The 15835-nt window shown below is 34.9% G+C and overlaps 1 pseudogene; it reads left to right on the top strand.

The window, feature by feature from the left end:
• The first annotated feature begins 11444 nt into the window (after nt 1-11444).
• Nucleotides 11445-13733, top strand: LOC143586781 (putative serine/threonine-protein kinase PBL3; annotated as a pseudogene).
• The last annotated feature ends 2102 nt before the right edge of the window (nt 13734-15835 follow it).

Below are 15835 nucleotides of genomic sequence, written 5' to 3' on the forward strand. Positions count from 1 at the left end.
TTCCCATATCGAAAGACGAGTGTATCCCAATGCAGTGAATTTAGCTAGTAGCCATTTAAAGGACTCATTGGCCGTTAAAAAACAATTGTACATACGGATAAATTTATTACACTAACAAAAACAATCATTTAATAGCAAGTCGTAATTAAATTATAATATTTTCGAAGGAAGTTGGCTATTTAATTCATCTTGTCATAATTAGAAATGTAACCGATCTTGATTACCAATTTGGTGAAATTGCATGAATTCATCCAAGTTATAAATAGTAAATACTAAATACAATAATGGAGTAAACGTCAATTATCTACGCTACGCTATTTCATTATAAAGAGCTAGTTCATTCAAGTTTAAACGATTAAGATAATGTGGTAGCTGATCCTTTGTATGTTGCAGCTATCAAACAATGGCCTCTACCTACGACAACTAAATAACCTTCTGGTTACTAGGCTTAGCAAGCTATTATGGGCATTTTATTCACTCATTTTGGCTTATAGTCATACCGTTAAACAATCTCCTTCAAAATAGCGCATTCTGAGTGTAATCATGAAGCCTAACATGCCTTTCCAATAAAAAAATTCTCTTGGTTTAGCTCATGTTTAACCTTTACCAGAATTTTGCAAGTTGTTCGTGATTTAAACTGGTGCTTTCTTCAGAGGGCATCAGTGCAACTCTTATAAAAGAGGATCATCCCATGGCTTTAATAAATACATTTATAAGACGTTACAAGAACATTCACATTAAAATCTCTATATCCATCTATGTATTCAAGCTTGGTGTAACAGTCCTTGACTTCACACATTGACCTTGTCATCCCATGACAAGATGATTATTAATCAAAAAACTTACATTTTATTTCTTCAACAAATCGTATTAGTCGTAAACGAGCAAGTTCATCTATGAGTTATTAACTCTATGTACAAAATCAAGCTAATCAGATCGTTAGATTTCTCGTACCAACACGATCTTTGAAAGTACACAAATCTAGAACAATCTGTCCATTTTTTAAAACATGAATTTAACGAACTTAAGCTCAAAATTAGGACATCATAAATTAACTAAATATAACATTTAACTATACTTTTCTCTAGATTTTGTTTATTCTACCACATCTCATTCTCCATCATTATGTTTAAAATAAACGCATATTTTATTTTATTTTTTCTTAATTATATACTCACAATATTTAAAAGAAATGATGAAAGCGGATCTCTATATTTAAAGAATCAGTATTCAAAAAATTTTAAATTTTAGAGATAAAGATGGATATCCTAATAGAGATACACAATATAAGAAATCTTGAAATTTTAACGATAAAGATTCTATTGTATATGCTCTAAGCACTTTTATTTTTTGTAACAACCCGGTTAAAGCGGAAACGTCTGAGTGTGACGTAAAGATTGCTCAAACACACGTGACACTATTAGGTGACCATAAAAACATTATTTCATTTAAATCATCATGTAACACAAGTTTATCAAATAATACAAGTTGTAACAAATAAATAAACAAATGATAAGTTGTTATTTAAATATCCTATAGGCATGCTATGTGTATTCTAACTTTCATCCTCGTATCTTTACACCTGTAACATATGTATAAAATAAGGTCAGCTATGAACATAGCTGGTGAGATTCCCACAGTTTGATATAATACGTAAAAAAAGCATGCAATTCATGGACAAGTGATAAACGAGCAAGTAAAGTCTTTTCCAGTTGGTATCAACCAACGAACTCGGGTAATCACGCAAGTAAGGTCCTTTCCAGTTGGTAACAACCAACGTACTCGGATAATGAGGCCCTTTTCCACTCGATACAAATGAACCTGAGTGCAAAGGGGGGCGTATGAACATACTTATTGAGGCTACCAAGTGCAAGTAAATTCGAGCAAGTAATCAAGTAACACATAAGTCCATATAGTGAATTGTAGTTTGTAATCGCAATAATAAATACTTGAAGTTTTATAGGATACATATGCTACCCCAAAATATGAAAACATTTAAAAAGGGATGGTGAGAAACTCACCTTGAAATCGAAGCTAAACTTGTAATATAAGCCGAAAACATGATAACGAAACGAAGCAATCGAAAGTGTTGTGAGGTTGTAAACGGCGTATGAACCGAACGCGTCACAAAATCCAACTTGAATGATCCACACTAGCTAGGATAAATAATACGAGACTTTAATCGAGAATCTAACGGAATTATATATTGATAAGTTATGTTGAGGTTTTGAGATTATAATACCAGCTTTACCAATCTTGATTATTATAATATTATTCTAAGTCTTAATGATTTTAATGAACTAAATATTATTTTAACTAATCTTCGATTAATAGTTTAACACAATTATAGTAAATATAATGTTTGCGAATTACGGATTTTAATGATAATTTTAACTCGAAAGAGATTATGTTAACAAATTGTGGTTAACAAAATTGAATTATAAAGTTATCTTTAATGGTTCGACGAATTATAAGTTAAAGAATTAACCAAATGATTTAAACTTAACGATTTTAAAATGAATGAATTTATATTAACGGGTTCACGATTTATTATTATTTTAATATTACCTTAATGACAAGATTAATACTAAGATTGAATATTATAACATTTACGGAATGTTGTGTTGACGGTATATTTTATTTGAGAACGAAAGTGTTAACGGATTATAAAGTTTAACGAATAATAAATAGATATATAAATGCTAAACGAGTTTAAAACGAACTTGACGGGTTTTGAAAGATTAGTCTTTAAGTGCAAATGATATATATAAGTTTATAGTTTAAAAACAATTTTGTTTGATTAAAAAAATGATTTATAAATATATATGGTATATATATTAATTTATATAAATGGTTTAAAAGAAAAATTAAATAAAAACGCATGCAGTGACCCGGGTTCGATCCCGGGTCTGCATGACCACGATAGGCATACAAAACCACTAGACCAACTTGGATTTTTGAAATCTGACACGAACATAAATTATTAAATTATATCCCAAGTTTGTCAAATCGATTCAATGTTCGATGAAATTGAGTTAGGGTTTTTATTCTATGGCTAAAAACTATCATAATTCATGTATCAATTACCTGATATGGTTACGTATTGAGTGTGAACCTCTCCTCGCCGGAAAACGCACTTGGGCGATTGATTTGAGTATTACAGAGAGTATGTTTCATTGATTTGTGGATTGGTGCGAGTTTAGGTGAAAGTTTAGGGTCTATTTATACTTGTAATTGAAGCGTGTAATGATTAGTGCCTGTTAATTGATTTGGCCGAAAATTCCGGCGATTGTTACAGATTTATAATACGTTTTAAGGATGTTAGAATACAATTAATTGGTTGATTGGCATTCATTGACGAAGACTAAATTCGTTACAATGATCAATTGAATTATATCGCGTGATTGGTGGGTTTTTAAGGTTGCCGGAAATCATCATGCCGCCGCTGGCGACTGCTCTTCACCGGAAAAGCGGGGTAGGGGGGGTGCTGGGTTTGTTATTAATTTATTATTTTACACTTTTGGGTCTCATACTTTCTAGTTTCTTTTAAATCGAATTTAAAATATAACTTACATCTTGGACCTTGAACTTTTGAAAGATGTTTAAATGTAATAAAATTATAATGCTTGAATAGTTTTCATAATGATCCCGAATAGCTTGAAAGCCGAATAAATGAGGAATGTTAAATCCTCCGAGTTTCAATGATTGCACAAAACAAATAGAAAACAAACGAGCAATAATCGCAACTAATCAAGAAGGTTATATAAAAGATGAACAATGAACATTAATGCATTGAAGCGATGAAATTAATCAGTTTAACGAATATAGATATAAGAACATGAAATGAAACTTCAAGATATATATATATATATATATATATATATATATATATATATAAACAAAAATGAAAATTTAAAACGGGTCGGATTTTCAGGTTTAAAAAATAACGAATGTTATATTTTTATACAACCATAAAAAGTGGTGGTTGGTGTAAACAGTATTACCACCATCTTTTTATAAACATAATAGGAAACAAGATTTAAGGAAAAGAAGGTGCTTGATCTGGTAGCAAGCACGATGGTCTGAATATATGTGTTGCATGTTCGAATCTCTAGAAGCCACTCCCCGATCAGTTCAAAACAAAATTTTCAAATGCTTGCTACACACTCACATAATGCTTACCACACACTCGATCACATGTTTTATTTATTTATTTATTTAGTATTTTCTAATAGTATTATACATGTGTTTGTGCTTTTTTCTTTTTTGGCTAGAGTTTTTAGCTTTAGTTGTTTTTTTAAAGATTGTTGTTTTTCTTTTATTTGTTGTTTGATTTTTTTTCTTGGTGTAGTTATTTGAATTTGTTTTTATATGACACCTTTTTTTTATTTCTCTAATGCTTTCAACTTGGTCGATAGGACAACCCTTCTACATGAGGTACGAAGTCGATGTCCTTCTATTTTCCTATGGGTGGATTTTTTATATGGGCAATCGGCTAGGCTATATGTGGGTGATGCTTACATTAGGTCCACCACTAGGGTTCAACGGGGGGACCCTCTTGGGCCTCTTTTTTTCGCCTTAGTTTTGCATCCACTTGTTCACCGAATCAGAGAGTGTTGCAAGCTTCTTTTCCATGCTTGGTACTTGGATGATGGTACGATTATCATGGACATTAGGGAGGTGGCTAAAGCATTAGACATTATCAGGGCCGAGGGGCCTTGTTTGGGTCTTGAATTAAATATTAAGAAAACAGATTTATTTTGGCCTACGTGCAATGGGGAGAAGGTGCAGGATTGGTTGTTCCCTTGTGAGATTGGAAGGCATGTGCTTGATGTGAAACTCCTTGGTGGTGTAGTAAGTCGAGATGCGGGGTTTATCAGCAGCTTGGCTATGAAAAGGGCATCTAGTGCTGTAGAATTGATGAGTTGTCTCCCAAGGCTTCGGGACCCTCAATGCGAGCTTCTTTTGATTCGCTCATGTATGGAGGTCGCAAAGTTATTGTTCGGCCTAAGAACGTGCCAACCTATGTATGTGGGGAAGTTGTTTCTATTTTTTATAATGGCATTCGAGGGGCAATTGAGGACATTGTGGTCTGTGTGGGTCCATTCTTCAGGGATCTTCAATGAAGGTTGACATCACTTCTGACCCATTTTGGGGGGTTGGGTTTATGCTCGGCCGAGGATGTATCTACATATGTTTTTGTGGCTTCGAGAGTACAATCATGGAGTTTGTAGGACCATATTCTTCGGGGATGTGGTATTGATGGGTTGGACTCTGATTATGGGTGTGCGATGGATCCTTTACGCTTTTCGCTTCCCGGATTTGATCTTGGCAGGTTCTCTAATAAGGACACCGCCCCCCCTAAAGCCCAACATACTTTGGCGAGTGCCTTATTTAGTGGAATTGTCCAGAGTTTAGAAGCGAAGTTTGATCTATCCCATCGACAAAAAGCGGTGTTTGAATGCCTTTGGGCTCCTAGGGCTCAAGATTTTCTGTCGGCCATCCCCATTGAAGGATTGGGCCAACACATGTCGGGGGTGGAGTACCGGGCTATCCTTATGTACCGGCTAATGATCCCTATGTTTCCGACTGATGAGACTTGTCCAGTTTGCTGCAAGGTCTGTTTGGATTCCTTTGGAGACCATGCGGTGCATTGCAAAGAATTACCTGGTTTTAAATACAGACATGATTTGGTTAGGGATGTTTTATGCGATGTTCTTAAACGGGCAGGGATTTCTACTAAAAATGAGGCCCCTGTACTGTTAACTTTCTTACAGATCCGCTTGAAAGGTGGTCCACGTTAAGGCCAGCTGACATTCTTGTGTTCGGATGGGTAGGGGAAGCACGCTTGTGTGGACCTTACAGGAGTTTCTCCTCTTGTCTGGCTTAGGGACCGTGGGTTTGCTGTGGGTCAGGTTGTGTTGAAGGCCGAATCGGGCAAAGTTGTCAAACAAGAAAAAGCCTATTTAGAAAATCAACATGTGTTTCTCCCTTTTGCTTTTGATACATTTGGGTTTCTGGCCCCAGAGGCTGTGAATTTTCTGGGAAGGGTTAAACGTTTGATACATGGTACTTTTTCGGCTCCTACGTCCCAAAGCTTCGTTTTTAGTAGGATTGGCTTTGCTATTCAAAATGGGGTTGCGGCACAGCTTGTCGCCAGCTTTCCTGCCACTTTATTGTAATAGGTTTGAGTTTAATGAAACATCCGAATTCAAATTAAAAAAAATTAATTTATTTAACACCTAGTCTTACATTTGTGTTATTAATTGCAAAGTTTTTATTGTCGACATCTATTATATATATGTATGTATACGTATATATGGCAATGAAATTTAACTAAGAAGGCATTGCATTTGAATATATGTAGTGCGACTTTGATTATATGGAAGTCTTCCCTCAGACAGCTCAAAACCTAATTATTTTAAATGCTTTGCAACACACTCACAAGTTGCTTTTTGTTTTTATTATTAATTTTGATATTTTTAATTTTGTATTTACAAATAAATTTTATACATTTGTATTGTTTTTTTCTTTTTTTTTTCCGTTTTTTTACATTGAATTTTTATTTTCTTCTGTATTTTTTAAATTAATGATTGTTTTTTTCTTTATGTTTTTGTTTTATTTACTTTACTTTTTTTTCCCTTTTATATTTTACTAAGTGTTTTATCAAACCACGGCGAACACATTATCATATTACATTCACATGTCTGAGTAAAATGTTTTTATACACCACTAAATCGTTTAAAATATACAGATTTGATATTTGTTCTTATATATATATATATATATATTTTTATCACAATCGAAGTTTTATATAATTTACTATAAAACGATTACAATAAAGTGGCAGGCAAACGGGCAACAAGCTGCGCCGCAACCCCCTTTTGAACAGCAAAGCCAATCCTGCTAAAAACGAAGCTTTGGGACCTAGAAGCTGAAGAGGTTCCGTGTACGACGCGCTGAACCCTACTTAAAAATTTCACAGCCTCTGGAGCCAGAAAACCAAATGTATCAAAGGCAAATGGTAGAAAGACATGTTGATTATCTAAACAAGTTTTCTCCTGTTTAACAACTTTGCCCGATTCAGCCTTCAACGCAGCCTGGCCCACAACAAACCCACGGTCCCTGAGCCCAACAAGAGGATACACTCCTGTAAGATCCACACAGGCGTGTTTCCCCCCTACCCACTCGAACACAAGAATATCAGCTGGTCGTAAAGTAGACCTCCCTTCAATAGGATCCGTGAGAAAGTTAACAGGGGCCTCCTTTTTAGCAGAAATCCCTGCCCGTTTAAGAACATCACACAGAACATCCCTAACCAGATCATGTCTATATTTAAAGCCAGGCAATTCTTTGCAATGCACCGCATGGTCACCAAAAGAATCCAAACAGACCTTGCGACAAATTGGGCAAGGTTCATCCATCGGGAACATAGGGATCATTAACCGGTACTTAAGGATAGCCCGATACTCCAAACCCGACATACGTTGGCCTAATCTTCAATGGGGATAGCCGTTAGAAAATCCTGAGCCCGAGGAGCACGAAGGCATTTAAACACCGCCTTTTGGCGAGGGGATAGATCAAACTTCACTTCTAAACTCTTGACGATTCCACTAAATAAGGCACTCGCCACAACATGTTGGGCTTTAGGGGGGGCGGTGTCCTTATTAGAGAACCCGCTAAGATCAAAATCTGGAAGTGAAGTACGTAAACGATCCATCGCACACCCATAATCAGAGTCCAACCCATAAATATCACAACCCCGAAGAATATGGTCTTGCAAACACCACGACTGTGCTCTCGAAGCCACAAAAACATATGTAGATACATCCTCGGCCGAACAGAGACCCAAACCTTATCCTATGGTATTAAATTATTTGTTTCTATTTAACCAAACCTTTCATATATGTATTTACTTAAGTGGCTATGTACATACTGATACATTTAGTACACTAACAAAAACAATCATTTAATAGTAAGTCGTAATTAAATTATTATATTTTCGAAGTTAGTTGGGCATTTAATCATCTTGTCTTAATTGAAGTAACCAATCATGATTACCAGTTTGATGAAATCGCATGAATTCATCCAACTTATAAATAGTAAATACTAAATCCAATATGGTATACACAGACCGGATTGACACCTGTACTTTATCAACACTATCTTAACCGTCAAAACCGAAAAGAGTAAGATAATATTGTTTCAACTCGTTCACCTGTATATTCTTATCTTCTTCTTCAGATCATAGCAATAGAGTTGAAGAAGAAACCAAGTGCTTTAGGATCCCTTTTCTAATATTGTTTGTTTACATTTTGCTTAAATTTATCTCTTCAAACTTTTATTATTCAAATGGGCAACTCATGTTTCAGAACTAAAAGATACGATGTCAGTCACTGTCGCAATGTCCCACCTCAAAACTCTGGTAATTTCTCTTCCTCGTATACACACACACAAATCACAATAACTTGAATCCTTCATTCTTTTATTTTTTTTTATTTTTTATGTTATTGTATTTGGTAATGGTAATTTCGCTACGATTTTCTGTTAATTCGATAATTAGATCTTTCGTTGTATTTTTGGGCTTCTTGCATTCTGATTGTCCCCGTTTTTTCTTTTTAATATATTTGACCATAAAAAAAGACAAAAACAAACAAATAAATAATAAACCTTTATTTGTTTTTAATATATGTTGCCTTAAAAAGACAAAAACAAACAAATAAATAATAAAAAATAAAACTAGTAAAGTGTTTAAAGAATATTAACATCTTGTTGGTGGAAGCTTAGGTTATTTTTAAAATAATTTATTTTAAATATCACTAAAACACCATCTCAGGGTTTAAAGTTCTGGATGGATTTATCTAAATTATATATTATGTCTGTCATTTCATGCATTTTGTGAACAATTCAGTAGTCAAATGTGTAATCAAGCTGAAACAATAATCATTTTCTCGATCAAGGAATTCAGTGATCACTTCATATGTGAGAAAGTTGAGGGCATTTTATTAGGGTTTTAATTTGTTCAAAAATATATGAAAGCGGCATGTTATTATTGGAAGTCAAATTAACAAACTACTCACACAACTGAATATGAATGAAACAAAGAAACAATCGAAATATATATCAGTTAAAACGATCGATTAACTTGGTGACATATTCCTGCCACCAATACGTAGTAAATATAATATACGTGCATGTTTGACAGTTATACAACCGAAAAACAGTTGTGATAAACCGCCAAACATTAAAAATAACTAATATATCATAACGGTATAATATTCTACCAACCTAACTTAATTACAGAATCGGACGAATTTGAATGAACTTAACGATAATACATAAACATACTAAATTAAAGTTAAGTTTATAAACATGTTAAATAGACTTCCCTAAACTTAGTGTTAGAGGTGGTCTAACTGGCAGTGAAACTGTCGTCATTCAATTCAAGAAATTTCCGTAACAGAATCGTACATGAGATTTTTTGTAGAGAAAATACATAAAAATTAGATACGTATTGTGGTGACATGAATTTCTCCCTACAACTCATTAGCAGCCTCCTCAATAGCTTTTGTATCGTGGTGACATGAATTTCTCCCTACAACTCATTAGCAGCCTCCTCAATAGCTTTTGTATCATTCTTAACTCATTAGTAGCCTCCTCAACAGCCTCTATATCATTCTTTAAATAAAAACGTTTTCATTTTCCAAACTTGTGTGCTTTTAGCTAATCATTCCCCTTGTAAAGCGCAAAGTCATATTTCAAGAAAGAATTAATAATGGAAACACGAACGAGCATTCAATATTTAGGGTAAACCTCACGTATTATTATATTCAAGAAACTAGCTCAAAACTTGAATACAATAATCCCTCTCACAATACAATAACCCTAACATGGCTATGTATTTATAGGGAGACCCTAACTTGACCAACAAGTAAAGCCCAAATATAAAAGCCCGATTGTAACCCCATAAACCCATTACATCATTAATGAATTCTATAGACCTAATAGGTCTAACCCGGTCACCTACACGTGACGGGCCTAATAAGATGGAAATTACCAACAATCACCCCTTAATTTCCGACTCGAAACTAGGAGATTTTCAACGCCGAACAATCTTCTCTTCTCGTCAAACTTGATTCTCGCAAGTGCTTTCGTAAGAACGTCAGCTCGCTGTTCCTTGTCACTAATGTGCTCCATCGCTAACTCATTCCGCTCCATACACTCCGGTATATAGTGAAATCGGGACTTTATATGCTTGCTCCGACTATGAAAAACGGGAATTTTAACCAAAGCAATCGCCGATGTGTTATCAATCATTAACAACACTTTTTTCAATTTCCTTCCGGTCAATTCTGCCAACAGTTCACCTAACCATTCAGCTTGTCCCGCAGCTGAACTCGCCGCCATGTATTCTGCCTCGCATGATGAAAACGCTACGGCGCATTGCTTTTGTGAGCACCAAGAAATCGGGGGCTCCCCCATAATAAAACACATGACCGGTAGTGCTTCTTCCATCATCTTCATCAATGTTATGGCTACTATCGCTGTACCTGATCAACTCCTTTGATCCACCTCGTTTATACCTGATCCCCCACCCAATAGTTCCTTGAATAAATTGAAGAATTTGTTTTATTACTGCCAAGTGAGACTTCTTTGGAGTTTGCATATATCTCTACTAACCATGCCAACCGAACATGCAAATCCGGTCGAGTGGGATGATATAATCGATCACGAAATTGATCAATTAAAACAAGAACCGCTTAACTGGCTCTGATACCAATTCAAGAATGAATTGATAACGGAAACACAAACGAGCACACAATATTTAAGGTAAACCTCACATATTATTACACTCAAGAAACTAGCTCAAAACTTGAATACAATAATCCCTCTCACAATACAATAACCCTAACATGGCTATGTATTTATAGAGAGACCCTAACTTGACCAACAAGTAAAGCCCAAATATAAAAGCCCAATTGTAATTACCTCATAAACCCACTTACACGTGACGAGCCTAATAAGATGGAAATTACCTACAATATTGATCAGCTTGTTTGTATAATTTCTCCATGCTATTGTATCCTCTAGGAGTTGGTGTGCCTTTACATCTTCATCAACGTCCTTAGCGTTATTTGCTACTCGTTAACCCTTGTAGTTCAAGATAAACCAAGTATTGGATGCACAAGATACGAATCATGATCCCATCGTAAGTTTCTAAACCCATTGTTGATGCAGTATTCACACCCGTAAGATAAACTCGCTAACATGCTTACAAGTTATAAACCCCCTTAAGCCTTTACCATGAGATACAAATCAAATAAATCAATGATCTTACTGTTTACCAAAGTCGAAGGGAACGGTCTAGAATCAGAAAGTTTCAAGTGAAAACACAAAAGCCATTCTACCATTTTTGTAAATTTTGTTTTCAACACAGTTCAAAAATGAAAGACACAGGTTGTATCTTCAAATGTTTTAAGGAAATTAGGGTGGTCATTGGAGGTTTCGAAGGTGATAGAAGTCACCATGTTGTTACCATATCTTTAGAAATACTAAAATCAAGGGTATTGAAATAATCCGCCAAGTATTTGCCTCTCTTATGCTCGGGTGTAGGAGAAGAAACTAGATGTTCATCTGCAGATTGTCGTGCCCGTCCCTCATAGTCATCAAGTTTTATTATTCCCTTGTTTGATTTATTTTTATAATCATCAAACATTTGTGACAAAAAACACATATATAGAACCTTCCCGTCTAATTTTAAAACCCTGAAGTCTCCACTGATCCGGACTTCAAATGTTTTTGTCAAGATCGGGTGTGTAGAACATCTAAGGATCAAGAAACTGTTGTCAAAGATTTTAACCAAGCCTCACCTATTCCTCTTATAAAGAAGAAGTGATTCTCATGAGTACGACTCTGCAAACCGAAGGAAGGTTTCAATTTGTGAAAATGAGTTTAATGAATTCTCATTCATTAACAATAATTTTTTTAGATCAACAATGGCCATTTGATCTTACTGAACTACAGAAAAGGAGTTTAAACTTTGCTTGTGAGATTATTGTAATTTACAGCGATTTTGTGCATTCATAGACATTTGTGTTTTAAGTGTACAACCAAGATAATTGCGAATTGTTTGATCTGTTGTAAATTCTTGATATACAGAAGCATATAGAAAGCATTTGTATATATATTAGACTGACACACATATAGAAAGCATGCTTTTCCTATGGCAATTTCAACTTGTTTTAACATTTTACGAGATTTATAATTATTTTAGGAGGGCCGAACGATACATACAGAAGCAGTAGCAAGAAACTAGTTGCGTATCCTTTACCGCTTCCACCACAACATAGCTATACGTGTGCTCAAAATCAACCAAGTTTGAGTCCAAGGAATGGGAATATGACATTCTCCACACATTTGAAGATGTTCACATTTTATGAGCTTAATATTGCTACTAGATACTTTTGTCCTGATGCTCTTCTAGGAGAAGGTGGTTTTGGCTACATACACAAAGGATGGCTCAATAAAGAAACCCTCTTACCAGCAGAACCTGGTGTATCTAGAATCGCTGTTGCAGTGAAGGCACTGAATCCCGAAAGTTTTCAAGGCCATAAAGAGTGGTTGGTAAGTGTTTTAATACTATATAATTATTTCCTTAGTTGTTATAGTTGTTGTAAGCTGAAATTGTATTTAATTTGCAGTCAGAAGTTAATTATCTTGGTCAACTCCATCATCCAAATCTGGTAAACCTCATTGGTTACTGTTGTGAAGGAGAAATAGGCTGTTGGTATATGAATTCATGCCTCAAGGCAGCTTAGAGAATCTTCTTTCCGGTCGTGCGTGTAAGTTTTTTTTCTTGATGTATATGTTCTAAGTCATATGCATTTTTTTATTATTCATCTAATTGTTTCATGTTTATTTACATTTGTCCATGTATGCATATATGTATGTCCCATTTTAGGGAGTGAACAACCGCTTTCATGGCATCTAAGGATTAAAGTGGCGGTAGAAGCTGCTAGAGGGCTCTCTTTCTTGCATTCTTCTGAATCTAAAGTTATTTATCGCAATTTTAAATCTTCTAACATCCTGCTAGATATGGTATGTGTAGTTGTATATCCCATGGTTAAATTGCATATTCACCAATATTTTTATTATGGTCTTGTTTCATAATAAACTCAGTTTACTTTTTGGGTTTTTAGGACTACAATGTAAAGCTCTCAGATTTTGGTTTTGCGAAAGCTGGTCCAACAGGTGATGAGAGTCATGTAACAACCCAAGTCATGGGCACAGAAGGTTACACCGCCCTAGAATATCTAGCTACAGGTTCTTTTCAATTCATTTCCTCTTGATTTGTCCAATTTTTACATGAAAGGGGTAAAATAAAAATAATGACATAACACTTGTATGAAAAAATGCCACCTATGTGAACAAGGAAACTTACAACAAAATGTGACGTATATAGCTTTGGAATAGTGTTGTTGGAACTCATTACAGGGCGGCGTGCCATTGATAATAAACGGTGTCGCGAAGAGCGTAACTTATTAGCCTGGGTAAGGCCACTGATAGAACCAAAAACATTATGCAGGATCATGGATGTAAAGCTGGAAGGCCGATACTCACGAAAGGAGGCTTTCATAGTTGCAAGTCTCGCCCGTGATTGTTGTCAATCAGAGGCCGTTTTTCGGCCCCGTATGTCTGAAGCACTATCCATTCTAGAAAAAGTACTCTTTTGAGTCTTTTCTATTGCAAAGCGTCAATAAGAAATGTCAACTTCAAAGTAAATAGTCAATGAAGATGGTCCAGCAGTCATGGGTTTCAAGGTGTTGATTAATGGAGGCATATACGATAATGCATATAGTTCAATATGGTTTGTGTTGAGTGTTAACAAATAGAGAAAGAGAGTACTTTGACATGTTTGTTTGTTTGTTTTATGACTTTCAAAACAGTGTTTTTGTGTTCTTCTTCCTTTTGCATCGACTAGATCAAGTTTTGTGTGTAGACACTCTTGTTCGGCCAAGCTTTTCACAGGTGTCGGGGCGACGGGGCTCCTTGTTTTATGCGTACTTGTGAGATTAACTACATATAGAGTTTCTCTTAAGAGTATGATATCCTAATTTCATGACCATATAAAAAAAGATAAAATAAAGCACAATTGTTTTAATTGCCTATGATGATTTATTATATAGGGATTAGATAATCAATTTAATTCGCCAGGATAGATAATTATGTATTAATTGTTAAAAAAATTAGTTTTTTGGAGATATGTAAAATAAATTACATATGCACCGGTTCTTTTATCCCATTTTAAAGGTATTTATATTTCATAGACGCCCATCATGTTTTTAACAAGTAAATTATTATTTGGAATTTATAAACCAAGTTCATAAATTATTAGATGAACAAAAATAACTTAGAGGAGTATTGTATCATCACTATGACCACAACCAACCAATAATGCGTTTAAATTATATATGCACGCAAAGAATCAAAATATATCATCTTTTTAAATTTACGGCCAACAATAACGGTTGCAAATAAACTAAATTTGGTCAAATATTTAGTGATAAACAACAATGGTCACAAATTAGCAACGTGACAAAAACGGTGTAAGGCCCCGGTCTCGAAAACCCTACATTCGTGCATGTTGGATATACTCATTCACATAATTCGGAAATCAAAGTTAATTAAAACCATTCACGGAATATTAAAGTCACACATTCAACAAAACATAAGTACTTGTTTTAAACAAAATAACATAAGTCTTTAATGATAATATAATAACACGTGGGTCTTCCTTCTTTTCGATGTCAGCCTTCACTTTATTGCCACGTGTCTCCATCAAGCAACCTGCCTCATTCTATTCACCTGCGTGCATATTAAAAGTTAGCTACGCTGAGTGAGTTCTGGTTAATCAATTAACATACATTACATTTGTATCCTTACGTATACGTGTGCAAAGATACGTATTTCGTACTTTACTTACTATTACTTCTTTCATAAATACTTTACATACATACGCACTTACATACTTTCCTTCATAATTCCCTATGGTATACCATAAGCTATTCTATCTCTACCATCTCATATATTATTAGGGTATGGTCCCTTCTGCCACAGATATTATTAGGGTCTGCCCCATTCTGTCTCATATATTATTAGGGTCCGGTCCCTTCTGTCTCAGATATTATTAGGGTTGGTCCCTTCTATCTCAGATATTATTAGGGCCTGGTCCATCTGTCTCGAATAACCATACAACCATACAATCGTACCTGCTCGTCAATCATCCATTCATTCATTGTCATACGTGCATACTTTACATATCTTTTAGTTATGTATATAAATATATATACACATATTCATACATATAAACATTCTATAATATTAACATTCAATTCATAATCATACACATATCATACACTTATCACTTAGGATAAGTGTATTAACTATCACAAAGGAGTATGCACACAACCCCGAAAAACGTCATTGAGTAAAGGGGCTAGAACTCACCTATAGACGATTCCTCTCCGAGTTGATAGTGATAATGTGTGACATCCGTGGCAAAACTTAGTACACCTTAGTACTTACAAACTCGAATAAGCGTTTAACCACTTATTGCGTAACGAACAAACGAATAACCAAACGGGTCTGGTTATGGTCCGGATATCCCGGGGTGCCATCTATAAGTGATATACGATCTATGCAAGCTAAAATATTAGTAATATGGCCTTAGTTCGATAGCAAACAAGTTAAACAAAAACATGCTCGTTTAACTACCCACTATAGATTTAAACGCGAAAGATAGTTACAAACCAAGCATTGTATCATCCGTTAAGCC

This window comes from Bidens hawaiensis, unplaced genomic scaffold, assembly GCF_021521415.1.
Source record: "Bidens hawaiensis isolate Kalapana, Puna unplaced genomic scaffold, B.hawaiensis_p1.1 tig00034981_1, whole genome shotgun sequence".
Lineage (NCBI taxonomy): Eukaryota > Viridiplantae > Streptophyta > Magnoliopsida > Asterales > Asteraceae > Bidens > Bidens hawaiensis.